This window comes from Haliotis asinina, chromosome 16, assembly GCF_037392515.1.
Source record: "Haliotis asinina isolate JCU_RB_2024 chromosome 16, JCU_Hal_asi_v2, whole genome shotgun sequence".
Lineage (NCBI taxonomy): Eukaryota > Metazoa > Mollusca > Gastropoda > Lepetellida > Haliotidae > Haliotis > Haliotis asinina.
Genome location: NC_090295.1, coordinates 9,083,091 through 9,107,346, shown reverse-complemented (window position 1 = coordinate 9,107,346; position 24,256 = coordinate 9,083,091). Strand labels below are relative to the sequence as shown.

General features: G+C 47.9%; 40 non-coding genes across 40 annotated transcripts; all 40 read right to left on the bottom strand.

The window, feature by feature from the left end:
* Nucleotides 1-48: 48 nt before the first annotated feature.
* Nucleotides 49-130, bottom strand: Trnas-aga (transfer RNA serine (anticodon AGA)). The gene has a single exon. It is a non-coding gene; the product is annotated as a tRNA-Ser (tRNA).
* A 433-nt stretch (nucleotides 131-563) lies between these two features.
* On the bottom strand, nucleotides 564-645 carry Trnas-aga (transfer RNA serine (anticodon AGA)). The gene has a single exon. It is a non-coding gene; the product is annotated as a tRNA-Ser (tRNA).
* Nucleotides 646-1,078: 433 nt separating this feature from the next.
* Trnas-aga (transfer RNA serine (anticodon AGA)) lies at nucleotides 1,079-1,160 on the bottom strand. Its single transcript has one exon. It is a non-coding gene; the product is annotated as a tRNA-Ser (tRNA).
* A 433-nt stretch (nucleotides 1,161-1,593) lies between these two features.
* Trnas-aga (transfer RNA serine (anticodon AGA)) lies at nucleotides 1,594-1,675 on the bottom strand. The gene has a single exon. It is a non-coding gene; the product is annotated as a tRNA-Ser (tRNA).
* A 433-nt stretch (nucleotides 1,676-2,108) lies between these two features.
* Trnas-aga (transfer RNA serine (anticodon AGA)) lies at nucleotides 2,109-2,190 on the bottom strand. Its single transcript has one exon. It is a non-coding gene; the product is annotated as a tRNA-Ser (tRNA).
* A 433-nt stretch (nucleotides 2,191-2,623) lies between these two features.
* On the bottom strand, nucleotides 2,624-2,705 carry Trnas-aga (transfer RNA serine (anticodon AGA)). Its single transcript has one exon. It is a non-coding gene; the product is annotated as a tRNA-Ser (tRNA).
* A 1,463-nt stretch (nucleotides 2,706-4,168) lies between these two features.
* Trnas-aga (transfer RNA serine (anticodon AGA)) lies at nucleotides 4,169-4,250 on the bottom strand. The gene has a single exon. It is a non-coding gene; the product is annotated as a tRNA-Ser (tRNA).
* A 433-nt stretch (nucleotides 4,251-4,683) lies between these two features.
* Trnas-aga (transfer RNA serine (anticodon AGA)) lies at nucleotides 4,684-4,765 on the bottom strand. The gene has a single exon. It is a non-coding gene; the product is annotated as a tRNA-Ser (tRNA).
* Nucleotides 4,766-5,198: 433 nt separating this feature from the next.
* On the bottom strand, nucleotides 5,199-5,280 carry Trnas-aga (transfer RNA serine (anticodon AGA)). The gene has a single exon. It is a non-coding gene; the product is annotated as a tRNA-Ser (tRNA).
* A 433-nt stretch (nucleotides 5,281-5,713) lies between these two features.
* Trnas-aga (transfer RNA serine (anticodon AGA)) lies at nucleotides 5,714-5,795 on the bottom strand. Its single transcript has one exon. It is a non-coding gene; the product is annotated as a tRNA-Ser (tRNA).
* Nucleotides 5,796-6,228: 433 nt separating this feature from the next.
* On the bottom strand, nucleotides 6,229-6,310 carry Trnas-aga (transfer RNA serine (anticodon AGA)). The gene has a single exon. It is a non-coding gene; the product is annotated as a tRNA-Ser (tRNA).
* Nucleotides 6,311-6,743: 433 nt separating this feature from the next.
* On the bottom strand, nucleotides 6,744-6,825 carry Trnas-aga (transfer RNA serine (anticodon AGA)). Its single transcript has one exon. It is a non-coding gene; the product is annotated as a tRNA-Ser (tRNA).
* A 433-nt stretch (nucleotides 6,826-7,258) lies between these two features.
* Trnas-aga (transfer RNA serine (anticodon AGA)) lies at nucleotides 7,259-7,340 on the bottom strand. The gene has a single exon. It is a non-coding gene; the product is annotated as a tRNA-Ser (tRNA).
* Nucleotides 7,341-7,773: 433 nt separating this feature from the next.
* Trnas-aga (transfer RNA serine (anticodon AGA)) lies at nucleotides 7,774-7,855 on the bottom strand. The gene has a single exon. It is a non-coding gene; the product is annotated as a tRNA-Ser (tRNA).
* A 433-nt stretch (nucleotides 7,856-8,288) lies between these two features.
* Trnas-aga (transfer RNA serine (anticodon AGA)) lies at nucleotides 8,289-8,370 on the bottom strand. Its single transcript has one exon. It is a non-coding gene; the product is annotated as a tRNA-Ser (tRNA).
* A 433-nt stretch (nucleotides 8,371-8,803) lies between these two features.
* Nucleotides 8,804-8,885, bottom strand: Trnas-aga (transfer RNA serine (anticodon AGA)). The gene has a single exon. It is a non-coding gene; the product is annotated as a tRNA-Ser (tRNA).
* Nucleotides 8,886-9,318: 433 nt separating this feature from the next.
* Nucleotides 9,319-9,400, bottom strand: Trnas-aga (transfer RNA serine (anticodon AGA)). Its single transcript has one exon. It is a non-coding gene; the product is annotated as a tRNA-Ser (tRNA).
* A 433-nt stretch (nucleotides 9,401-9,833) lies between these two features.
* Trnas-aga (transfer RNA serine (anticodon AGA)) lies at nucleotides 9,834-9,915 on the bottom strand. Its single transcript has one exon. It is a non-coding gene; the product is annotated as a tRNA-Ser (tRNA).
* Nucleotides 9,916-10,348: 433 nt separating this feature from the next.
* Trnas-aga (transfer RNA serine (anticodon AGA)) lies at nucleotides 10,349-10,430 on the bottom strand. The gene has a single exon. It is a non-coding gene; the product is annotated as a tRNA-Ser (tRNA).
* Nucleotides 10,431-10,863: 433 nt separating this feature from the next.
* On the bottom strand, nucleotides 10,864-10,945 carry Trnas-aga (transfer RNA serine (anticodon AGA)). The gene has a single exon. It is a non-coding gene; the product is annotated as a tRNA-Ser (tRNA).
* Nucleotides 10,946-11,378: 433 nt separating this feature from the next.
* Trnas-aga (transfer RNA serine (anticodon AGA)) lies at nucleotides 11,379-11,460 on the bottom strand. Its single transcript has one exon. It is a non-coding gene; the product is annotated as a tRNA-Ser (tRNA).
* A 433-nt stretch (nucleotides 11,461-11,893) lies between these two features.
* On the bottom strand, nucleotides 11,894-11,975 carry Trnas-aga (transfer RNA serine (anticodon AGA)). The gene has a single exon. It is a non-coding gene; the product is annotated as a tRNA-Ser (tRNA).
* A 433-nt stretch (nucleotides 11,976-12,408) lies between these two features.
* Trnas-aga (transfer RNA serine (anticodon AGA)) lies at nucleotides 12,409-12,490 on the bottom strand. Its single transcript has one exon. It is a non-coding gene; the product is annotated as a tRNA-Ser (tRNA).
* A 433-nt stretch (nucleotides 12,491-12,923) lies between these two features.
* On the bottom strand, nucleotides 12,924-13,005 carry Trnas-aga (transfer RNA serine (anticodon AGA)). The gene has a single exon. It is a non-coding gene; the product is annotated as a tRNA-Ser (tRNA).
* A 433-nt stretch (nucleotides 13,006-13,438) lies between these two features.
* On the bottom strand, nucleotides 13,439-13,520 carry Trnas-aga (transfer RNA serine (anticodon AGA)). The gene has a single exon. It is a non-coding gene; the product is annotated as a tRNA-Ser (tRNA).
* Nucleotides 13,521-13,953: 433 nt separating this feature from the next.
* Trnas-aga (transfer RNA serine (anticodon AGA)) lies at nucleotides 13,954-14,035 on the bottom strand. The gene has a single exon. It is a non-coding gene; the product is annotated as a tRNA-Ser (tRNA).
* A 433-nt stretch (nucleotides 14,036-14,468) lies between these two features.
* Trnas-aga (transfer RNA serine (anticodon AGA)) lies at nucleotides 14,469-14,550 on the bottom strand. The gene has a single exon. It is a non-coding gene; the product is annotated as a tRNA-Ser (tRNA).
* A 433-nt stretch (nucleotides 14,551-14,983) lies between these two features.
* On the bottom strand, nucleotides 14,984-15,065 carry Trnas-aga (transfer RNA serine (anticodon AGA)). Its single transcript has one exon. It is a non-coding gene; the product is annotated as a tRNA-Ser (tRNA).
* A 433-nt stretch (nucleotides 15,066-15,498) lies between these two features.
* Trnas-aga (transfer RNA serine (anticodon AGA)) lies at nucleotides 15,499-15,580 on the bottom strand. The gene has a single exon. It is a non-coding gene; the product is annotated as a tRNA-Ser (tRNA).
* A 433-nt stretch (nucleotides 15,581-16,013) lies between these two features.
* Trnas-aga (transfer RNA serine (anticodon AGA)) lies at nucleotides 16,014-16,095 on the bottom strand. Its single transcript has one exon. It is a non-coding gene; the product is annotated as a tRNA-Ser (tRNA).
* A 433-nt stretch (nucleotides 16,096-16,528) lies between these two features.
* Nucleotides 16,529-16,610, bottom strand: Trnas-aga (transfer RNA serine (anticodon AGA)). Its single transcript has one exon. It is a non-coding gene; the product is annotated as a tRNA-Ser (tRNA).
* Nucleotides 16,611-17,043: 433 nt separating this feature from the next.
* On the bottom strand, nucleotides 17,044-17,125 carry Trnas-aga (transfer RNA serine (anticodon AGA)). Its single transcript has one exon. It is a non-coding gene; the product is annotated as a tRNA-Ser (tRNA).
* Nucleotides 17,126-17,558: 433 nt separating this feature from the next.
* Trnas-aga (transfer RNA serine (anticodon AGA)) lies at nucleotides 17,559-17,640 on the bottom strand. The gene has a single exon. It is a non-coding gene; the product is annotated as a tRNA-Ser (tRNA).
* Nucleotides 17,641-18,073: 433 nt separating this feature from the next.
* On the bottom strand, nucleotides 18,074-18,155 carry Trnas-aga (transfer RNA serine (anticodon AGA)). The gene has a single exon. It is a non-coding gene; the product is annotated as a tRNA-Ser (tRNA).
* Nucleotides 18,156-19,103: 948 nt separating this feature from the next.
* Nucleotides 19,104-19,185, bottom strand: Trnas-aga (transfer RNA serine (anticodon AGA)). The gene has a single exon. It is a non-coding gene; the product is annotated as a tRNA-Ser (tRNA).
* A 948-nt stretch (nucleotides 19,186-20,133) lies between these two features.
* On the bottom strand, nucleotides 20,134-20,215 carry Trnas-aga (transfer RNA serine (anticodon AGA)). The gene has a single exon. It is a non-coding gene; the product is annotated as a tRNA-Ser (tRNA).
* A 1,978-nt stretch (nucleotides 20,216-22,193) lies between these two features.
* Trnas-aga (transfer RNA serine (anticodon AGA)) lies at nucleotides 22,194-22,275 on the bottom strand. Its single transcript has one exon. It is a non-coding gene; the product is annotated as a tRNA-Ser (tRNA).
* A 433-nt stretch (nucleotides 22,276-22,708) lies between these two features.
* Trnas-aga (transfer RNA serine (anticodon AGA)) lies at nucleotides 22,709-22,790 on the bottom strand. The gene has a single exon. It is a non-coding gene; the product is annotated as a tRNA-Ser (tRNA).
* Nucleotides 22,791-23,223: 433 nt separating this feature from the next.
* On the bottom strand, nucleotides 23,224-23,305 carry Trnas-aga (transfer RNA serine (anticodon AGA)). The gene has a single exon. It is a non-coding gene; the product is annotated as a tRNA-Ser (tRNA).
* A 432-nt stretch (nucleotides 23,306-23,737) lies between these two features.
* Nucleotides 23,738-23,819, bottom strand: Trnas-aga (transfer RNA serine (anticodon AGA)). The gene has a single exon. It is a non-coding gene; the product is annotated as a tRNA-Ser (tRNA).
* Nucleotides 23,820-24,256: the final 437 nt, after the last annotated feature.

The window sequence follows — 24,256 nt, the reverse complement described above, 5'->3', positions numbered from 1 at the left end:
CGCAAAAAACGAAGGAAAGATGTCACAAAACAGTTGTGAAAAAGAATGCGTCGTCGGCAGGATTCGAACCTGCGCGGGAAGATCCCAATAGATTTCTAGTCTATCGCCTTAACCACTCGGCCACGACGACCGTTGCTGTCAGATGTGGGAAACATGCCTCTGGTCTATGCAAACTAACTTCTCCACACGCTCCAAAATATGTCAGGCCCAAGTAACATTCCTTAACACATACAAACTCCAACCTCTACTCTCCCACTTGTACAAAGCAAGACAAACTGGCTCATCTTCAAGACAATGGCTGTATTCTAACCACCCTGTATGTATTCTGGCCTACACCTGTCTCTTGCAGTAAATAATCTTGTGCCCAGTGGAATATACTTTGCATGCATGCATGCACCCGAGACCAGCCACCTGCACTGTGTTCGAGTTACCCGTGGAAGACGAGTCTGTTGGCATGCCATTCTCGTGGCAGCTGATGTGTGCCACAACTGTGTACAGCTTGGGTACTCTTCAGGCGCAAAAAACGAAGGAAAGATGTCACAAAACAGTTGTGAAAAAGAATGCGTCGTCGGCAGGATTCGAACCTGCGCGGGAAGATCCCAATAGATTTCTAGTCTATCGCCTTAACCACTCGGCCACGACGACCGTTGCTGTCAGATGTGGGAAACATGCCTCTGGTCTATGCAAACTAACTTCTCCACACGCTCCAAAATATGTCAGGCCCAAGTAACATTCCTTAACACATACAAACTCCAACCTCTACTCTCCCACTTGTACAAAGCAAGACAAACTGGCTCATCTTCAAGACAATGGCTGTATTCTAACCACCCTGTATGTATTCTGGCCTACACCTGTCTCTTGCAGTAAATAATCTTGTGCCCAGTGGAATATACTTTGCATGCATGCATGCACCCGAGGCCAGCCACCTGCACTGTGTTCGAGTTACCCGTGGAAGACGAGTCTGTTGGCATGCCATTCTCGTGGCAGCTGATGTGTGCCACAACTGTGTACAGCTTGGGTACTCTTCAGGCGCAAAAAACGAAGGAAAGATGTCACAAAACAGTTGTGAAAAAGAATGCGTCGTCGGCAGGATTCGAACCTGCGCGGGAAGATCCCAATAGATTTCTAGTCTATCGCCTTAACCACTCGGCCACGACGACCGTTGCTGTCAGATGTGGGAAACATGCCTCTGGTCTATGCAAACTAACTTCTCCACACGCTCCAAAATATGTCAGGCCCAAGTAACATTCCTTAACACATACAAACTCCAACCTCTACTCTCCCACTTGTACAAAGCAAGACAAACTGGCTCATCTTCAAGACAATGGCTGTATTCTAACCACCCTGTATGTATTCTGGCCTACACCTGTCTCTTGCAGTAAATAATCTTGTGCCTAGTGGAATATACTTTGCATGCATGCATGCACCCGAGACCAGCCACCTGCACTGTGTTCGAGTTACCCGTGGAAGACGAGTCTGTTGGCATGCCATTCTCGTGGCAGCTGATGTGTGCCACAACTGTGTACAGCTTGGGTACTCTTCAGGCGCAAAAAACGAAGGAAAGATGTCACAAAACAGTTGTGAAAAAGAATGCGTCGTCGGCAGGATTCGAACCTGCGCGGGAAGATCCCAATAGATTTCTAGTCTATCGCCTTAACCACTCGGCCACGACGACCGTTGCTGTCAGATGTGGGAAACATGCCTCTGGTCTATGCAAACTAACTTCTCCACACGCTCCAAAATATGTCAGGCCCAAGTAACATTCCTTAACACATACAAACTCCAACCTCTACTCTCCCACTTGTACAAAGCAAGACAAACTGGCTCATCTTCAAGACAATGGCTGTATTCTAACCACCCTGTATGTATTCTGGCCTACACCTGTCTCTTGCAGTAAATAATCTTGTGCCCAGTGGAATATACTTTGCATGCATGCATGCACCCGAGACCAGCCACCTGCACTGTGTTCGAGTTACCCGTGGAAGACGAGTCTGTTGGCATGCCATTCTCGTGGCAGCTGATGTGTGCCACAACTGTGTACAGCTTGGGTACTCTTCAGGCGCAAAAAACGAAGGAAAGATGTCACAAAACAGTTGTGAAAAAGAATGCGTCGTCGGCAGGATTCGAACCTGCGCGGGAAGATCCCAATAGATTTCTAGTCTATCGCCTTAACCACTCGGCCACGACGACCGTTGCTGTCAGATGTGGGAAACATGCCTCTGGTCTATGCAAACTAACTTCTCCACACGCTCCAAAATATGTCAGGCCCAAGTAACATTCCTTAACACATACAAACTCCAACCTCTACTCTCCCACTTGTACAAAGCAAGACAAACTGGCTCATCTTCAAGACAATGGCTGTATTCTAACCACCCTGTATGTATTCTGGCCTACACCTGTCTCTTGCAGTAAATAATCTTGTGCCCAGTGGAATATACTTTGCATGCATGCATGCACCCGACACCAGCCACCTGCACTGTGTTCGAGTTACCCGTGGAAGACGAGTCTGTTGGCATGCCATTCTCGTGGCAGCTGATGTGTGCCACAACTGTGTACAGCTTGGGTACTCTTCAGGCGCAAAAAACGAAGGAAAGATGTCACAAAACAGTTGTGAAAAAGAATGCGTCGTCGGCAGGATTCGAACCTGCGCGGGAAGATCCCAATAGATTTCTAGTCTATCGCCTTAACCACTCGGCCACGACGACCGTTGCTGTCAGATGTGGGAAACATGCCTCTGGTCTATGCAAACTAACTTCTCCACACGCTCCAAAATATGTCAGGCCCAAGTAACATTCCTTAACACATACAAACTCCAACCTCTACTCTCCCACTTGTACAAAGCAAGACAAACTGGCTCATCTTCAAGACAATGGCTGTATTCTAACCACCCTGTATGTATTCTGGCCTACACCTGTCTCTTGCAGTAAATAATCTTGTGCCCAGTGGAATATACTTTGCATGCATGCATGCACCCGAGACCAGCCACCTGCACTGTGTTCGAGTTACCCGTGGAAGACGAGTCTGTTGGCATGCCATTCTCGTGGCAGCTGATGTGTGCCACAACTGTGTACAGCTTGGGTACTCTTCAGGCGCAAAAAACGAAGGAAACATGTCACAAAACAGTTGTGAAAAAGAATGCGTCGTCGGCAGGATTCGAACCTGCGCGGGAAGATCCCAATAGATTTCTAGTCTATCGCCTTAACCACTCCGCCACGACGACCGTTGCTGTCAGATGTGGGAAACATGCCTCTGGTCTATGCAAACTAACTTCTCCACACGCTCCAAAATATGTCAGGCCCAAGTAACATTCCTTAACACATACAAACTCCAACCTCTACTCTCCCACTTGTACAAAGCAAGACAAACTGGCTCATCTTCAAGACAATGGCTGTATTCTAACCACCCTGTATGTATTCTGGCCTACACCTGTCTCTTGCAGTAAATAATCTTGTGCCCAGTGGAATATACTTTGCATGCATGCATGCACCCGAGACCAGCCACCTGCACTGTGTTCGAGTTACCCGTGGAAGACGAGTCTGTTGGCATGCCATTCTCGTGGCAGCTGATGTGTGCCACAACTGTGTACAGCTTGGGTACTCTTCAGGCGCAAAAAACGAAGGAAAGATGTCACAAAACAGTTGTGAAAAAGAATGCGTCGTCGGCAGGATTCGAAACTGCGCGGGAAGATCCCAATAGATTTCTAGTCTATCGCCTTAACCACTCGGCCACGACGACCGTTGCTGTCAGATGTGGGAAACATGCCTCTGGTCTATGCAAACTAACTTCTCCACACGCTCCAAAATATGTCAGGCCCAAGTAACATTCCTTAACACATACAAACTCCAACCTCTACTCTCCCACTTGTACAAAGCAAGACAAACTGGCTCATCTTCAAGACAATGGCTGTATTCTAACCACCCTGTATGTATTCTGGCCTACACCTGTCTCTTGCAGTAAATAATCTTGTGCCCAGTGGAATATACTTTGCATGCATGCATGCACCCGAGACCAGCCACCTGCACTGTGTTCGAGTTACCCGTGGAAGACGAGTCTGTTGGCAAGCCATTCTCGTGGCAGCTGATGTGTGCCACAACTGTGTACAGCTTGGGTACTCTTCAGGCGCAAAAAACGAAGGAAACATGTCACAAAACAGTTGTGAAAAAGAATGCGTCGTCGGCAGGATTCGAACCTGCGCGGGAAGATCCCAATAGATTTCTAGTCTATCGCCTTAACCACTCGGCCACGACGACCGTTGCTGTCAGATGTGGGAAACATGCCTCTGGTCTATGCAAACTAACTTCTCCACACGCTCCAATATATGTCAGGCCCAAGTAACATTCCTTAACACATACAATCTCCAACCTCTACTCTCCCACTTGTACAAAGCAAGACAAACTGGCTCATCTTCAAGACAATGGCTGTATTCTAACCACCCTGTATGTATTCTGGCCTACACCTGTCTCTTGCAGTAAATAATCTTGTGCCCAGTGGAATATACTTTGCATGCATGCATGCACCCGAGACCAGCCACCTGCACTGTGTTCGAGTTACCCGTGGAAGACGAGTCTGTTGGCATGCCATTCTCGTGGCAGCTGATGTGTGCCACAACTGTGTACAGCTTGGGTACTCTTCAGGCGCAAAAAACGAAGGAAAGATGTCACAAAACAGTTGTGAAAAAGAATGCGTCGTCGGCAGGATTCGAACCTGCGCGGGAAGATCCCAATAGATTTCTAGTCTATCGCCTTAACCACTCGGCCACGACGACCGTTGCTGTCAGATGTGGGAAACATGCCTCTGGTCTATGCAAACTAACTTCTCCACACGCTCCAAAATATGTCAGGCCCAAGTAACATTCCTTAACACATACAAACTCCAACCTCTACTCTCCCACTTGTACAAAGCAAGACAAACTGGCTCATCTTCAAGACAATGGCTGTATTCTAACCACCCTGTATGTATTCTGGCCTACACCTGTCTCTTGCAGTAAATAATCTTGTGCCCAGTGGAATATACTTTGCATGCATGCATGCACCCGAGACCAGCCACCTGCACTGTGTTCGAGTTACCCGTGGAAGACGAGTCTGTTGGCATGCCATTCTCGTGGCAGCTGATGTGTGCCACAACTGTGTACAGCTTGGGTACTCTTCAGGCGCAAAAAACGAAGGAAACATGTCACAAAACAGTTGTGAAAAAGAATGCGTCGTCGGCAGGATTCGAACCTGCGCGGGAAGATCCCAATAGATTTCTAGTCTATCGCCTTAACCACTCGGCCACGACGACCGTTGCTGTCAGATGTGGGAAACATGCCTCTGGTCTATGCAAACTAACTTCTCCACACGCTCCAAAATATGTCAGGCCCAAGTAACATTCCTTAACACATACAAACTCCAACCTCTGCTCTCCCACTTGTACAAAGCAAGACAAACTGGCTCATCTTCAAGACAATGGCTGTATTCTAACCACCCTGTATGTATTCTGGCCTACACCTGTCTCTTGCAGTAAATAATCTTGTGACCAGTGGAATATACTTTGCATGCATGCATGCACCCGAGACCAGCCACCTGCACTGTGTTCGAGTTACCCGTGGAAGACGAGTCTGTTGGCATGCCATTCTCGTGGCAGCTGATGTGTGCCACAACTGTGTACAGCTTGGGTACTCTTCAGGCGCAAAAAACGAAGGAAAGATGTCACAAAACAGTTGTGAAAAAGAATGCGTCGTCGGCAGGATTCGAACCTGCGCGGGAAGATCCCAATAGATTTCTAGTCTATCGCCTTAACCACTCGGCCACGACGACCGTTGCTGTCAGATGTGGGAAACATGCCTCTGGTCTATGCAAACTAACTTCTCCACACGCTCCAAAATATGTCAGGCCCAAGTAACATTCCTTAACACATACAAACTCCAACCTCTACTCTCCCACTTGTACAAAGCAAGACAAACTGGCTCATCTTCAAGACAATGGCTGTATTCTAACCACCCTGTATGTATTCTGGCCTACACCTGTCTCTTGCAGTAAATAATCTTGTGCCCAGTGGAATATACTTTGCATGCATGCATGCACCCGAGACCAGCCACCTGCACTGTGTTCGAGTTACCCGTGGAAGACGAGTCTGTTGGCATGCCATTCTCGTGGCAGCTGATGTGTGCCACAACTGTGTACAGCTTGGGTACTCTTCAGGCGCAAAAAACGAAGGAAAGATGTCACAAAACAGTTGTGAAAAAGAATGCGTCGTCGGCAGGATTCGAACCTGCGCGGGAAGATCCCAATAGATTTCTAGTCTATCGCCTTAACCACTCGGCCACGACGACCGTTGCTGTCAGATGTGGGAAACATGCCTCTGGTCTATGCAAACTAACTTCTCCACACGCTCCAAAATATGTCAGGCCCAAGCAACATTCCTTAACACATACAAACTCCAACCTCTACTCTCCCACTTGTACAAAGCAAGACAAACTGGCTCATCTTCAAGACAATGGCTGTATTCTAACCACCCTGTATGTATTCTGGCCTACACCTGTCTCTTGCAGTAAATAATCTTGTGCCCAGTGGAATATACTTTGCATGCATGCATGCACCCGAGACCAGCCACCTGCACTGTGTTCGAGTTACCCGTGGAAGACGAGTCTGTTGGCATGCCATTCTCGTGGCAGCTGATGTGTGCCACAACTGTGTACAGCTTGGGTACTCTTCAGGCGCAAAAAACGAAGGAAAGATGTCACAAAACAGTTGTGAAAAAGAATGCGTCGTCGGCAGGATTCGAACCTGCGCGGGAAGATCCCAATAGATTTCTAGTCTATCGCCTTAACCACTCGGCCACGACGACCGTTGCTGTCAGATGTGGGAAACATGCCTCTGGTCTATGCAAACTAACTTCTCCACACGCTCCAAAATATGTCAGGCCCAAGTAACATTCCTTAACACATACAAACTCCAACCTCTACTCTCCCACTTGTACAAAGCAAGACAAACTGGCTCATCTTCAAGACAATGGCTGTATTCTAACCACCCTGTATGTATTCTGGCCTACACCTGTCTCTTGCAGTAAATAATCTTGTGCCCAGTGGAATATACTTTGCATGCATGCATGCACCCGAGACCAGCCACCTGCACTGTGTTCGAGTTACCCGTGGAAGACGAGTCTGTTGGCATGCCATTCTCGTGGCAGCTGATGTGTGCCACAACTGTGTACAGCTTGGGTACTCTTCAGGCGCAAAAAACGAAGGAAACATGTCACAAAACAGTTGTGAAAAAGAAAGCGTCGTCGGCAGGATTCGAACCTGCGCGGGAAGATCCCAATAGATTTCTAGTCTATCGCCTTAACCACTCGGCCACGACGACCGTTGCTGTCAGATGTGGGAAACATGCCTCTGGTCTATGCAAACTAACTTCTCCACACGCTCCAAAATATGTCAGGCCCAAGTAACATTCCTTAACACATACAAACTCCAACCTCTACTCTCCCACTTGTACAAAGCAAGACAAACTGGCTCATCTTCAAGACAATGGCTGTATTCTAACCACCCTGTATGTATTCTGGCCTACACCTGTCTCTTGCAGTAAATAATCTTGTGACCAGTGGAATGTACTTTGCATGCATGCATGCACCCGAGACCAGCCACCTGCACTGTGTTCGAGTTACCCGTGGAAGACGAGTCTGTTGGCATGCCATTCTCGTGGCAGCTGATGTGTGCCACAACTGTGTACAGCTTGGGTACTCTTCAGGCGCAAAAAACGAAGGAAACATGTCACAAAACAGTTGTGAAAAAGAATGCGTCGTCGGCAGGATTCGAACCTGCGCGGGAAGATCCCAATAGATTTCTAGTCTATCGCCTTAACCACTCGGCCACGACGACCGTTGCTGTCAGATGTGGGAAACATGCCTCTGGTCTATGCAAACTAACTTCTCCACACGCTCCAAAATATGTCAGGCCCAAGTAACATTCCTTAACACATACAAACTCCAACCTCTACTCTCCCACTTGTACAAAGCAAGACAAACTGGCTCATCTTCAAGACAATGGCTGTATTCTAACCACCCTGTATGTATTCTGGCCTACACCTGTCTCTTGCAGTAAATAATCTTGTGCCCAGTGGAATATACTTTGCATGCATGCATGCACCCGAGACCAGCCACCTGCACTGTGTTCGAGTTACCCGTGGAAGACGAGTCTGTTGGCATGCCATTCTCGTGGCAGCTGATGTGTGCCACAACTGTGTACAGCTTGGGTACTCTTCAGGCGCAAAAAACGAAGGAAACATGTCACAAAACAGTTGTGAAAAAGAATGCGTCGTCGGCAGGATTCGAACCTGCGCGGGAAGATCCCAATAGATTTCTAGTCTATCGCCTTAACCACTCGGCCACGACGACCGTTGCTGTCAGATGTGGGAAACATGCCTCTGGTCTATGCAAACTAACTTCTCCACACGCTCCAAAATATGTCAGGCCCAAGTAACATTCCTTAACACATACAAACTCCAACCTCTACTCTCCCACTTGTACAAAGCAAGACAAACTGGCTCATCTTCAAGACAATGGCTGTATTCTAACCACCCTGTATGTATTCTGGCCTACACCTGTCTCTTGCAGTAAATAATCTTGTGCCCAGTGGAATATACTTTGCATGCATGCATGCACCCGAGACCAGCCACCTGCACTGTGTTCGAGTTACCCGTGGAAGACGAGTCTGTTGGCATGCCATTCTCGTGGCAGCTGATGTGTGCCACAACTGTGTACAGCTTGGGTACTCTTCAGGCGCAAAAAACGAAGGAAACATGTCACAAAACAGTTGTGAAAAAGAATGCGTCGTCGGCAGGATTCGAACCTGCGCGGGAAGATCCCAATAGATTTCTAGTCTATCGCCTTAACCACTCGGCCACGACGACCGTTGCTGTCAGATGTGGGAAACATGCCTCTGGTCTATGCAAACTAACTTCTCCACACGCTCCAAAATATGTCAGGCCCAAGTAACATTCCTTAACACATACAAACTCCAACCTCTACTCTCCCACTTGTACAAAGCAAGACAAACTGGCTCATCTTCAAGACAATGGCTGTATTCTAACCACCCTGTATGTATTCTGGCCTACACCTGTCTCTTGCAGTAAATAATCTTGTGCCCAGTGGAATATACTTTGCATGCATGCATGCACCCGAGACCAGCCACCTGCACTGTGTTCGAGTTACCCGTGGAAGACGAGTCTGTTGGCATGCCATTCTCGTGGCAGCTGATGTGTGCCACAACTGTGTACAGCTTGGGTACTCTTCAGGCGCAAAAAACGAAGGAAAGATGTCACAAAACAGTTGTGAAAAAGAATGCGTCGTCGGCAGGATTCGAACCTGCGCGGGAAGATCCCAATAGATTTCTAGTCTATCGCCTTAACCACTCGGCCACGACGACCGTTGCTGTCAGATGTGGGAAACATGCCTCTGGTCTATGCAAACTAACTTCTCCACACGCTCCAAAATATGTCAGGCCCAAGTAACATTCCTTAACACATACAAACTCCAACCTCTACTCTCCCACTTGTACAAAGCAAGACAAACTGGCTCATCTTCAAGACAATGGCTGTATTCTAACCACCCTGTATGTATTCTGGCCTACACCTGTCTCTTGCAGTAAATAATCTTGTGCCCAGTGGAATATACTTTGCATGCATGCATGCACCCGAGGCCAGCCACCTGCACTGTGTTCGAGTTACCCGTGGAAGACGAGTCTGTTGGCATGCCATTCTCGTGGCAGCTGATGTGTGCCACAACTGTGTACAGCTTGGGTACTCTTCAGGCGCAAAAAACGAAGGAAAGATGTCACAAAACAGTTGTGAAAAAGAATGCGTCGTCGGCAGGATTCGAACCTGCGCGGGAAGATCCCAATAGATTTCTAGTCTATCGCCTTAACCACTCGGCCACGACGACCGTTGCTGTCAGATGTGGGAAACATGCCTCTGGTCTATGCAAACTAACTTCTCCACACGCTCCAAAATATGTCAGGCCCAAGTAACATTCCTTAACACATACAAACTCCAACCTCTACTCTCCCACTTGTACAAAGCAAGACAAACTGGCTCATCTTCAAGACAATGGCTGTATTCTAACCACCCTGTATGTATTCTGGCCTACACCTGTCTCTTGCAGTAAATAATCTTGTGCCCAGTGGAATATACTTTGCATGCATGCATGCACCCGAGACCAGCCACCTGCACTGTGTTCGAGTTACCCGTGGAAGACGAGTCTGTTGGCATGCCATTCTCGTGGCAGCTGATGTGTGCCACAACTGTGTACAGCTTGGGTACTCTTCAGGCGCAAAAAACGAAGGAAAGATGTCACAAAACAGTTGTGAAAAAGAATGCGTCGTCGGCAGGATTCGAACCTGCGCGGGAAGATCCCAATAGATTTCTAGTCTATCGCCTTAACCACTCGGCCACGACGACCGTTGCTGTCAGATGTGGGAAACATGCCTCTGGTCTATGCAAACTAACTTCTCCACACGCTCCAAAATATGTCAGGCCCAAGTAACATTCCTTAACACATACAAACTCCAACCTCTACTCTCCCACTTGTACAAAGCAAGACAAACTGGCTCATCTTCAAGACAATGGCTGTATTCTAACCACCCTGTATGTATTCTGGCCTACACCTGTCTCTTGCAGTAAATAATCTTGTGCCCAGTGGAATATACTTTGCATGCATGCATGCACCCGAGACCAGCCACCTGCACTGTGTTCGAGTTACCCGTGGAAGACGAGTCTGTTGGCATGCCATTCTCGTGGCAGCTGATGTGTGCCACAACTGTGTACAGCTTGGGTACTCTTCAGGCGCAAAAAACGAAGGAAAGATGTCACAAAACAGTTGTGAAAAAGAATGCGTCGTCGGCAGGATTCGAACCTGCGCGGGAAGATCCCAATAGATTTCTAGTCTATCGCCTTAACCACTCGGCCACGACGACCGTTGCTGTCAGATGTGGGAAACATGCCTCTGGTCTATGCAAACTAACTTCTCCACACGCTCCAAAATATGTCAGGCCCAAGTAACATTCCTTAACACATACAAACTCCAACCTCTACTCTCCCACTTGTACAAAGCAAGACAAACTGGCTCATCTTCAAGACAATGGCTGTATTCTAACCACCCTGTATGTATTCTGGCCTACACCTGTCTCTTGCAGTAAATAATCTTGTGCCCAGTGGAATATACTTTGCATGCATGCATGCACCCGACACCAGCCACCTGCACTGTGTTCGAGTTACCCGTGGAAGACGAGTCTGTTGGCATGCCATTCTCGTGGCAGCTGATGTGTGCCACAACTGTGTACAGCTTGGGTACTCTTCAGGCGCAAAAAACGAAGGAAAGATGTCACAAAACAGTTGTGAAAAAGAATGCGTCGTCGGCAGGATTCGAACCTGCGCGGGAAGATCCCAATAGATTTCTAGTCTATCGCCTTAACCACTCGGCCACGACGACCGTTGCTGTCAGATGTGGGAAACATGCCTCTGGTCTATGCAAACTAACTTCTCCACACGCTCCAAAATATGTCAGGCCCAAGTAACATTCCTTAACACATACAAACTCCAACCTCTACTCTCCCACTTGTACAAAGCAAGACAAACTGGCTCATCTTCAAGACAATGGCTGTATTCTAACCACCCTGTATGTATTCTGGCCTACACCTGTCTCTTGCAGTAAATAATCTTGTGCCCAGTGGAATATACTTTGCATGCATGCATGCACCCGAGACCAGCCACCTGCACTGTGTTCGAGTTACCCGTGGAAGACGAGTCTGTTGGCATGCCATTCTCGTGGCAGCTGATGTGTGCCACAACTGTGTACAGCTTGGGTACTCTTCAGGCGCAAAAAACGAAGGAAACATGTCACAAAACAGTTGTGAAAAAGAATGCGTCGTCGGCAGGATTCGAACCTGCGCGGGAAGATCCCAATAGATTTCTAGTCTATCGCCTTAACCACTCGGCCACGACGACCGTTGCTGTCAGATGTGGGAAACATGCCTCTGGTCTATGCAAACTAACTTCTCCACACGCTCCAAAATATGTCAGGCCCAAGTAACATTCCTTAACACATACAAACTCCAACCTCTACTCTCCCACTTGTACAAAGCAAGACAAACTGGCTCATCTTCAAGACAATGGCTGTATTCTAACCACCCTGTATGTATTCTGGCCTACACCTGTCTCTTGCAGTAAATAATCTTGTGCCCAGTGGAATATACTTTGCATGCATGCATGCACCCGAGACCAGCCACCTGCACTGTGTTCGAGTTACCCGTGGAAGACGAGTCTGTTGGCATGCCATTCTCGTGGCAGCTGATGTGTGCCACAACTGTGTACAGCTTGGGTACTCTTCAGGCGCAAAAAACGAAGGAAACATGTCACAAAACAGTTGTGAAAAAGAATGCGTCGTCGGCAGGATTCGAACCTGCGCGGGAAGATCCCAATAGATTTCTAGTCTATCGCCTTAACCACTCGGCCACGACGACCGTTGCTGTCAGATGTGGGAAACATGCCTCTGGTCTATGCAAACTAACTTCTCCACACGCTCCAAAATATGTCAGGCCCAAGTAACATTCCTTAACACATACAAACTCCAACCTCTACTCTCCCACTTGTACAAAGCAAGACAAACTGGCTCATCTTCAAGACAATGGCTGTATTCTAACCACCCTGTATGTATTCTGGCCTACACCTGTCTCTTGCAGTAAATAATCTTGTGCCCAGTGGAATATACTTTGCATGCATGCATGCACCCGAGACCAGCCACCTGCACTGTGTTCGAGTTACCCGTGGAAGACGAGTCTGTTGGCATGCCATTCTCGTGGCAGCTGATGTGTGCCACAACTGTGTACAGCTTGGGTACTCTTCAGGCGCAAAAAACGAAGGAAAGATGTCACAAAACAGTTGTGAAAAAGAATGCGTCGTCGGCAGGATTCGAACCTGCGCGGGAAGATCCCAATAGATTTCTAGTCTATCGCCTTAACCACTCGGCCACGACGACCGTTGCTGTCAGATGTGGGAAACATGCCTCTGGTCTATGCAAACTAACTTCTCCACACGCTCCAAAATATGTCAGGCCCAAGTAACATTCCTTAACACATACAAACTCCAACCTCTACTCTCCCACTTGTACAAAGCAAGACAAACTGGCTCATCTTCAAGACAATGGCTGTATTCTAACCACCCTGTATGTATTCTGGCCTACACCTGTCTCTTGCAGTAAATAATCTTGTGCCCAGTGGAATATACTTTGCATGCATGCATGCACCCGAGACCAGCCACCTGCACTGTGTTCGAGTTACCCGTGGAAGACGAGTCTGTTGGCATGCCATTCTCGTGGCAGCTGATGTGTGCCACAACTGTGTACAGCTTGGGTACTCTTCAGGCGCAAAAAACGAAGGAAAGATGTCACAAAACAGTTGTGAAAAAGAATGCGTCGTCGGCAGGATTCGAACCTGCGCGGGAAGATCCCAATAGATTTCTAGTCTATCGCCTTAACCACTCGGCCACGACGACCGTTGCTGTCAGATGTGGGAAACATGCCTCTGGTCTATGCAAACTAACTTCTCCACACGCTCCAAAATATGTCAGGCCCAAGTAACATTCCTTAACACATACAAACTCCAACCTCTACTCTCCCACTTGTACAAAGCAAGACAAACTGGCTCATCTTCAAGACAATGGCTGTATTCTAACCACCCTGTATGTATTCTGGCCTACACCTGTCTCTTGCAGTAAATAATCTTGTGCCCAGTGGAATATACTTTGCATGCATGCATGCACCCGAGACCAGCCACCTGCACTGTGTTCGAGTTACCCGTGGAAGACGAGTCTGTTGGCATGCCATTCTCGTGGCAGCTGATGTGTGCCACAACTGTGTACAGCTTGGGTACTCTTCAGGCGCAAAAAACGAAGGAAAGATGTCACAAAACAGTTGTGAAAAAGAATGCGTCGTCGGCAGGATTCGAACCTGCGCGGGAAGATCCCAATAGATTTCTAGTCTATCGCCTTAACCACTCGGCCACGACGACCGTTGCTGTCAGATGTGGGAAACATGCCTCTGGTCTATGCAAACTAACTTCTCCACACGCTCCAAAATATGTCAGGCCCAAGTAACATTCCTTAACACATACAAACTCCAACCTCTACTCTCCCACTTGTACAAAGTAAGACAAACTGGCTCATCTTCAAGACAATGGCTGTATTCTAACCACCCTGTATGTATTCTGGCCTACACCTGTCTCTTGCAGTAAATAATCTTGTGCCCAGTGGAATATACTTTGCATGCATGCATGCACCCGAGACCAGCCACCTGCACTGTGTTCGAGTTACCCGTGGAAGACGAGTCTGTTGGCATGCCATTCTCGTGGCAGCTGATGTGTGCCACAACTGTGTACAGCTTGGGTACTCTTCAGGCGCAAAAAACGAAGGAAAGATGTCACAAAACAGTTGTGAAAAAGAATGCGTCGTCGGCAGGATTCGAACCTGCGCGGGAAGATCCCAATAGATTTCTAGTCTATCGCCTTAACCACTCGGCCACGACGACCGTTGCTGTCAGATGTGGGAAACATGCCTCTGGTCTATGCAAACTAACTTCTCCACACGCTCCAAAATATGTCAGGCCCAAGTAACATTCCTTAACACATACAAACTCCAACCTCTACTCTCCCACTTGTACAAAGCAAGACAAACTGGCTCATCTTCAAGACAATGGCTGTATTCTAACCACCCTGTATGTATTCTGGCCTACACCTGTCTCTTGCAGTAAATAATCTTGTGCCCAGTGGAATATACTTTGCATGCATGCATGCACCCGAGACCAGCCACCTGCACTGTGTTCGAGTTACCCGTGGAAGACGAGTCTGTTGGCATGCCATTCTCGTGGCAGCTGATGTGTGCCACAACTGTGTACAGCTTGGGTACTCTTCAGGCGCAAAAAACGAAGGAAACATGTCACAAAACAGTTGTGAAAAAGAATGCGTCGTCGGCAGGATTCGAACCTGCGCGGGAAGATCCCAATAGATTTCTAGTCTATCGCCTTAACCACTCGGCCACGACGACCGTTGCTGTCAGATGTGGGAAACATGCCTCTGGTCTATGCAAACTAACTTCTCCACACGCTCCAAAATATGTCAGGCCCAAGTAACATTCCTTAACACATACAAACTCCAACCTCTACTCTCCCACTTGTACAAAGCAAGACAAACTGGCTCATCTTCAAGACAATGGCTGTATTCTAACCACCCTGTATGTATTCTGGCCTACACCTGTCTCTTGCAGTAAATAATCTTGTGCCCAGTGGAATATACTTTGCATGCATGCATGCACCCGAGACCAGCCACCTGCACTGTGTTCGAGTTACCCGTGGAAGACGAGTCTGTTGGCATGCCATTCTCGTGGCAGCTGATGTGTGCCACAACTGTGTACAGCTTGGGTACTCTTCAGGCGCAAAAAACGAAGGAAAGATGTCACAAAACAGTTGTGAAAAAGAATGCGTCGTCGGCAGGATTCGAACCTGCGCGGGAAGATCCCAATAGATTTCTAGTCTATCGCCTTAACCACTCGGCCACGACGACCGTTGCTGTCAGATGTGGGAAACATGCCTCTGGTCTATGCAAACTAACTTCTCCACACGCTCCAAAATATGTCAGGCCCAAGTAACATTCCTTAACACATACAAACTCCAACCTCTACTCTCCCACTTGTACAAAGCAAGACAAACTGGCTCATCTTCAAGACAATGGCTGTATTCTAACCACCCTGTATGTATTCTGGCCTACACCTGTCTCTTGCAGTAAATAATCTTGTGCCCAGTGGAATATACTTTGCATGCATGCATGCACCCGAGACCAGCCACCTGCACTGTGTTCGAGTTACCCGTGGAAGACGAGTCTGTTGGCATGCCATTCTCGTGGCAGCTGATGTGTGCCACAACTGTGTACAGCTTGGGTACTCTTCAGGCGCAAAAAACGAAGGAAACATGTCACAAAACAGTTGTGAAAAAGAATGCGTCGTCGGCAGGATTCGAACCTGCGCGGGAAGATCCCAATAGATTTCTAGTCTATCGCCTTAACCACTCGGCCACGACGACCGTTGCTGTCAGATGTGGGAAACATGCCTCTGGTCTATGCAAACTAACTTCTCCACACGCTCCAAAATATGTCAGGCCCAAGTAACATTCCTTAACACATACAAACTCCAACCTCTACTCTCCCACTTGTACAAAGCAAGACAAACTGGCTCATCTTCAAGACAATGGCTGTATTCTAACCACCCTGTATGTATTCTGGCCTACACCTGTCTCTTGCAGTAAATAATCTTGTGCCCAGTGGAATATACTTTGCATGCATGCATGCACCCGAGACCAGCCACCTGCACTGTGTTCGAGTTACCCGTGGAAGACGAGTCTGTTGGCATGCCATTCTCGTGGCAGCTGATGTGTGCCACAACTGTGTACAGCTTGGGTACTCTTCAGGCGCAAAAAACGAAGGAAAGATGTCACAAAACAGTTGTGAAAAAGAATGCGTCGTCGGCAGGATTCGAACCTGCGCGGGAAGATCCCAATAGATTTCTAGTCTATCGCCTTAACCACTCGGCCACGACGACCGTTGCTGTCAGATGTGGGAAACATGCCTCTGGTCTATGCAAACTAACTTCTCCACACGCTCCAAAATATGTCAGGCCCAAGTAACATTCCTTAACACATACAAACTCCAACCTCTACTCTCCCACTTGTACAAAGCAAGACAAACTGGCTCATCTTCAAGACAATGGCTGTATTCTAACCACCCTGTATGTATTCTGGCCTACACCTGTCTCTTGCAGTAAATAATCTTGTGCCCAGTGGAATATACTTTGCATGCATGCATGCACCCGAGACCAGCCACCTGCACTGTGTTCGAGTTACCCGTGGAAGACGAGTCTGTTGGCATGCCATTCTCGTGGCAGCTGATGTGTGCCACAACTGTGTACAGCTTGGGTACTCTTCAGGCGCAAAAAACGAAGGAAACATGTCACAAAACAGTTGTGAAAAAGAATGCGTCGTCGGCAGGATTCGAACCTGCGCGGGAAGATCCCAATAGATTTCTAGTCTATCGCCTTAACCACTCGGCCACGACGACCGTTGCTGTCAGATGTGGGAAACATGCCTCTGGTCTATGCAAACTAACTTCTCCACACGCTCCAAAATATGTCAGGCCCAAGTAACATTCCTTAACACATACAAACTCCAACCTCTACTCTCCCACTTGTACAAAGCAAGACAAACTGGCTCATCTTCAAGACAATGGCTGTATTCTAACCACCCTGTATGTATTCTGGCCTACACCTGTCTCTTGCAGTAAATAATCTTGTGCCCAGTGGAATATACTTTGCATGCATGCATGCACCCGAGACCAGCCACCTGCACTGTGTTCGAGTTACCCGTGGAAGACGAGTCTGTTGGCATGCCATTCTCGTGGCAGCTGATGTGTGCCACAACTGTGTACAGCTTGGGTACTCTTCAGGCGCAAAAAACGAAGGAAAGATGTCACAAAACAGTTGTGAAAAAGAATGCGTCGTCGGCAGGATTCGAACCTGCGCGGGAAGATCCCAATAGATTTCTAGTCTATCGCCTTAACCACTCGGCCACGACGACCGTTGCTGTCAGATGTGGGAAACATGCCTCTGGTCTATGCAAACTAACTTCTCCACACGCTCCAAAATATGTCAGGCCCAAGTAACATTCCTTAACACATACAAACTCCAACCTCTACTCTCCCACTTGTACAAAGCAAGACAAACTGGCTCATCTTCAAGACAATGGCTGTATTCTAACCACCCTGTATGTATTCTGGCCTACACCTGTCTCTTGCAGTAAATAATCTTGTGCCCAGTGGAATATACTTTGCATGCATGCATGCACCCGAGACCAGCCACCTGCACTGTGTTCGAGTTACCCGTGGAAGACGAGTCTGTTGGCATGCCATTCTCGTGGCAGCTGATGTGTGCCACAACTGTGTACAGCTTGGGTACTCTTCAGGCGCAAAAAACGAAGGAAAGATGTCACAAAACAGTTGTGAAAAAGAATGCGTCGTCGGCAGGATTCGAACCTGCGCGGGAAGATCCCAATAGATTTCTAGTCTATCGCCTTAACCACTCGGCCACGACGACCGTTGCTGTCAGATGTGGGAAACATGCCTCTGGTCTATGCAAACTAACTTCTCCACACGCTCCAAAATATGTCAGGCCCAAGCAACATTCCTTAACACATACAAACTCCAACCTCTACTCTCCCACTTGTACAAAGCAAGACAAACTGGCTCATCTTCAAGACAATGGCTGTATTCTAACCACCCTGTATGTATTCTGGCCTACACCTGTCTCTTGCAGTAAATAATCTTGTGCCCAGTGGAATATACTTTGCATGCATGCATGCACCCGAGACCAGCCACCTGCACTGTGTTCGAGTTACCCGTGGAAGACGAGTCTGTTGGCATGCCATTCTCGTGGCAGCTGATGTGTGCCACAACTGTGTACAGCTTGGGTACTCTTCAGGCGCAAAAAACGAAGGAAAGATGTCACAAAACAGTTGTGAAAAAGAATGCGTCGTCGGCAGGATTCGAACCTGCGCGGGAAGATCCCAATAGATTTCTAGTCTATCGCCTTAACCACTCTGCCACGACGACCGTTGCTGTCAGATGTGGGAAACATGCCTCTGGTCTATGCAAACTAACTTCTCCACACGCTCCAAAATATGTCAGGCCCAAGCAACATTCCTTAACACATACAAACTCCAACCTCTACTCTCCCACTTGTACAAAGCAAGACAAACTGGCTCATCTTCAAGACAATGGCTGTATTCTAACCACCCTGTATGTATTCTGGCCTACACCTGTCTCTTGCAGTAAATAATCTTGTGCCCAGTGGAATATACTTTGCATGCATGCATGCACCCGAGACCAGCCACCTGCACTGTGTTCGAGTTACCCGTGGAAGACGAGTCTGTTGGCATGCCATTCTCGTGGCAGCTGATGTGTGCCACAACTGTGTACAGCTTGGGTACTCTTCAGGCGCAAAAAACGAAGGAAAGATGTCACAAAACAGTTGTGAAAAAGAATGCGTCGTCGGCAGGATTCGAACCTGCGCGGGAAGATCCCAATAGATTTCTAGTCTATCGCCTTAACCACTCGGCCACGACGACCGTTGCTGTCAGATGTGGGAAACATGCCTCTGGTCTATGCAAACTAACTTCTCCACACGCTCCAAAATATGTCAGGCCCAAGTAACATTCCTTAACACATACAAACTCCAACCTCTACTCTCCCACTTGTACAAAGCAAGACAAACTGGCTCATCTTCAAGACAATGGCTGTATTCTAACCACCCTGTATGTATTCTGGCCTACACCTGTCTCTTGCAGTAAATAATCTTGTGCCCAGTGGAATATACTTTGCATGCATGCATGCACCCGAGACCAGCCACCTGCACTGTGTTCGAGTTACCCGTGGAAGACGAGTCTGTTGGCATGCCATTCTCGTGGCAGCTGATGTGTGCCACAACTGTGTACAGCTTGGGTACTCTTCAGGCGCAAAAAACGAAGGAAAGATGTCACAAAACAGTTGTGAAAAAGAATGCGTCGTCGGCAGGATTCGAACCTGCGCGGGAAGATCCCAATAGATTTCTAGTCTATCGCCTTAACCACTCTGCCACGACGACCGTTGCTGTCAGATGTGGGAAACATGCCTCTGGTCTATGCAAACTAACTTCTCCACACGCTCCAAAATATGTCAGGCCCAAGTAACATTCCTTAACACATACAAACTCCAACCTCTACTCTCCCACTTGTACAAAGCAAGACAAACTGGCTCATCTTCAAGACAATGGCTGTATTCTAACCACCCTGTATGTATTCTGGCCTACACCTGTCTCTTGCAGTAAATAATCTTGTGCCCAGTGGAATATACTTTGCATGCATGCATGCACCCGAGACCAGCCACCTGCACTGTGTTCGAGTTACCCGTGGAAGACGAGTCTGTTGGCGTGCCATTCTCGTGGCAGCTGATGTGTGCCACAACTGTGTACAGCTTGGGTACTCTTCAGGCGCAAAAAACGAAGGAAAGATGTCACAAAACAGTTGTGAAAAAGAATGCGTCGTCGGCAGGATTCGAACCTGCGCGGGAAGATCCCAATAGATTTCTAGTCTATCGCCTTAACCACTCGGCCACGACGACCGTTGCTGTCAGATGTGGGAAACATGCCTCTGGTCTATGCAAACTAACTTCTCCACACGCTCCAAAATATGTCAGGCCCAAGCAACATTCCTTAACACATACAAACTCCAACCTCTACTCTCCCACTTGTACAAAGCAAGACAAACTGGCTCATCTTCAAGACAATGGCTGTATTCTAACCACCCTGTATGTATTCTGGCCTACACCTGTCTCTTGCAGTAAATAATCTTGTGCCCAGTGGAATATACTTTGCATGCATGCATGCACCCGAGACCAGCCACCTGCACTGTGTTCGAGTTACCCGTGGAAGACGAGTCTGTTGGCATGCCATTCTCGTGGCAGCTGATGTGTGCCACAACTGTGTACAGCTTGGGTACTCTTCAGGCGCAAAAAACGAAGGAAAGATGTCACAAAACAGTTGTGAAAAAGAATGCGTCGTCGGCAGGATTCGAACCTGCGCGGGAAGATCCCAATAGATTTCTAGTCTATCGCCTTAACCACTCTGCCACGACGACCGTTGCTGTCAGATGTGGGAAACATGCCTCTGGTCTATGCAAACTAACTTCTCCACACGCTCCAAAATATGTCAGGCCCAAGTAACATTCCTTAACACATACAAACTCCAACCTCTACTCTCCCACTTGTACAAAGCAAGACAAACTGGCTCATCTTCAAGACAATGGCTGTATTCTAACCACCCTGTATGTATTCTGGCCTACACCTGTCTCTTGCAGTAAATAATCTTGTGCCCAGTGGAATATACTTTGCATGCATGCATGCACCCGAGACCAGCCACCTGCACTGTGTTCGAGTTACCCGTGGAAGACGAGTCTGTTGGCATGCCATTCTCGTGGCAGCTGATGTGTGCCACAACTGTGTACAGCTTGGGTACTCTTCAGGCGCAAAAAACGAAGGAAACATGTCACAAAACAGTTGTGAAAAAGAATGCGTCGTCGGCAGGATTCGAACCTGCGCGGGAAGATCCCAATAGATTTCTAGTCTATCGCCTTAACCACTCTGCCACGACGACCGTTGCTGTCAGATGTGGGAAACATGCCTCTGGTCTATGCAAACTAACTTCTCCACACGCTCCAAAATATGTCAGGCCCAAGTAACATTCCTTAACACATACAAACTCCAACCTCTACTCTCCCACTTGTACAAAGCAAGACAAACTGGCTCATCTTCAAGACAATGGCTGTATTCTAACCACCCTGTATGTATTCTGGCCTACACCTGTCTCTTGCAGTAAATAATCTTGTGCCCAGTGGAATATACTTTGCATGCATGCATGCACCCGAGACCAGCCACCTGCACTGTGTTCGAGTTACCCGTGGAAGACGAGTCTGTTGGCGTGCCATTCTCGTGGCAGCTGATGTGTGCCACAACTGTGTACAGCTTGGGTACTCTTCAGGCGCAAAAAACGAAGGAAAGATGTCACAAAACAGTTGTGAAAAAGAATGCGTCGTCGGCAGGATTCGAACCTGCGCGGGAAGATCCCAATAGATTTCTAGTCTATCGCCTTAACCACTCTGCCACGACGACCGTTGCTGTCAGATGTGGGAAACATGCCTCTGGTCTATGCAAACTAACTTCTCCACACGCTCCAAAATATGTCAGGCCCAAGTAACATTCCTTAACACATACAAACTCCAACCTCTACTCTCCCACTTGTACAAAGCAAGACAAACTGGCTCATCTTCAAGACAATGGCTGTATTCTAACCACCCTGTATGTATTCTGGCCTACACCTGTCTCTTGCAGTAAATAATCTTGTGCCCAGTGGAATATACTTTGCATGCATGCATGCACCCGAGACCAGCCACCTGCACTGTGTTCGAGTTACCCGTGGAAGACGAGTCTGTTGGCGTGCCATTCTCGTGGCAGCTGATGTGTGCCACAACTGTGTACAGCTTGGGTACTCTTCAGGCGCAAAAAACGAAGGAAAGATGTCACAAAACAGTTGTGAAAAAGAATGCGTCGTCGGCAGGATTCGAACCTGCGCGGGAAGATCCCAATAGATTTCTAGTCTATCGCCTTAACCACTCGGCCACGACGACCGTTGCTGTCAGATGTGGGAAACATGCCTCTGGTCTATGCAAACTAACTTCTCCACACGCTCCAAAATATGTCAGGCCCAAGTAACATTCCTTAACACATACAAACTCCAACCTCTACTCTCCCACTTGTACAAAGCAAGACAAACTGGCTCATCTTCAAGACAATGGCTGTATTCTAACCACCCTGTATGTATTCTGGCCTACACCTGTCTCTTGCAGTAAATAATCTTGTGCCCAGTGGAATATACTTTGCATGCATGCATGCACCCGAGACCAGCCACCTGCACTGTGTTCGAGTTACCCGTGGAAGACGAGTCTGTTGGCATGCCATTCTCGTGGCAGCTGATGTGTGCCACAACTGTGTACAGCTTGGGTACTCTTCAGGCGCAAAAAACGAAGGAAAGATGTCACAAAACAGTTGTGAAAAAGAATGCGTCGTCGGCAGGATTCGAACCTGCGCGGGAAGATCCCAATAGATTTCTAGTCTATCGCCTTAACCACTCGGCCACGACGACCGTTGCTGTCAGATGTGGGAAACATGCCTCTGGTCTATGCAAACTAACTTCTCCACACGCTCCAAAATATGTCAGGCCCAAGTAACATTCCTTAACACATACAAACTCCAACCTCTACTCTCCCACTTGTACAAAGCAAGACAAACTGGCTCATCTTCAAGACAATGGCTGTATTCTAACCACCCTGTATGTATTCTGGCCTACACCTGTCTCTTGCAGTAAATAATCTTGTGCCCAGTGGAATATACTTTGCATGCATGCATGCACCCGAGACCAGCCACCTGCACTGTGTTCGAGTTACCCGTGGAAGACGAGTCTGTTGGCATGCCATTCTCGTGGCAGCTGATGTGTGCCACAACTGTGTACAGCTTGGGTACTCTTCAGGCGCAAAAAACGAAGGAAAGATGTCACAAAACAGTTGTGAAAAAGAATGCGTCGTCGGCAGGATTCGAACCTGCGCGGGAAGATCCCAATAGATTTCTAGTCTATCGCCTTAACCACTCGGCCACGACGACCGTTGCTGTCAGATGTGGGAAAATGCCTCTGGTCTATGCAAACTAACTTCTCCACACGCTCCAAAATATGTCAGGCCCAAGTAACATTCCTTAACACATACAAACTCCAACCTCTACTCTCCCACTTGTACAAAGCAAGACAAACTGGCTCATCTTCAAGACAATGGCTGTATTCTAACCACCCTGTATGTATTCTGGCCTACACCTGTCTCTTGCAGTAAATAATCTTGTGCCCAGTGGAATATACTTTGCATGCATGCATGCACCCGAGACCAGCCACCTGCACTGTGTTCGAGTTACCCGTGGAAGACGAGTCTGTTGGCATGCCATTCTCGTGGCAGCTGATGTGTGCCACAACTGTGTACAGCTTGGGTACTCTTCAGGCGCAAAAAACGAAGGAAAGATGTCACAAAACAGTTGTGAAAAAGAATGCGTCGTCGGCAGGATTCGAACCTGCGCGGGAAGATCCCAATAGATTTCTAGTCTATCGCCTTAACCACTCGGCCACGACGACCGTTGCTGTCAGATGTGGGAAACATGCCTCTGGTCTATGCAAACTAACTTCTCCACACGCTCCAAAATATGTCAGGCCCAAGTAACATTCCTTAACACATACAAACTCCAACCTCTACTCTCCCACTTGTACAAAGCAAGACAAACTGGCTCATCTTCAAGACAATGGCTGTATTCTAACCACCCTGTATGTATTCTGGCCTACACCTGTCTCTTGCAGTAAATAATCTTGTGCCCAGTGGAATATACTTTGCATGCATGCATGCACCCGAGACCAGCCACCTGCACTGTGTTCGAGTTACCCGTGGAAGACGAGTCTGTTGGCATGCCATTCTCGTGGCAGCTGATGTGTGCCACAACTGTGTACAGCTTGGGTACTCTTCAGGCGCAAAAAACGAAGGAAAGATGTCACAAAACAGTTGTGAAAAAGAATGCGTC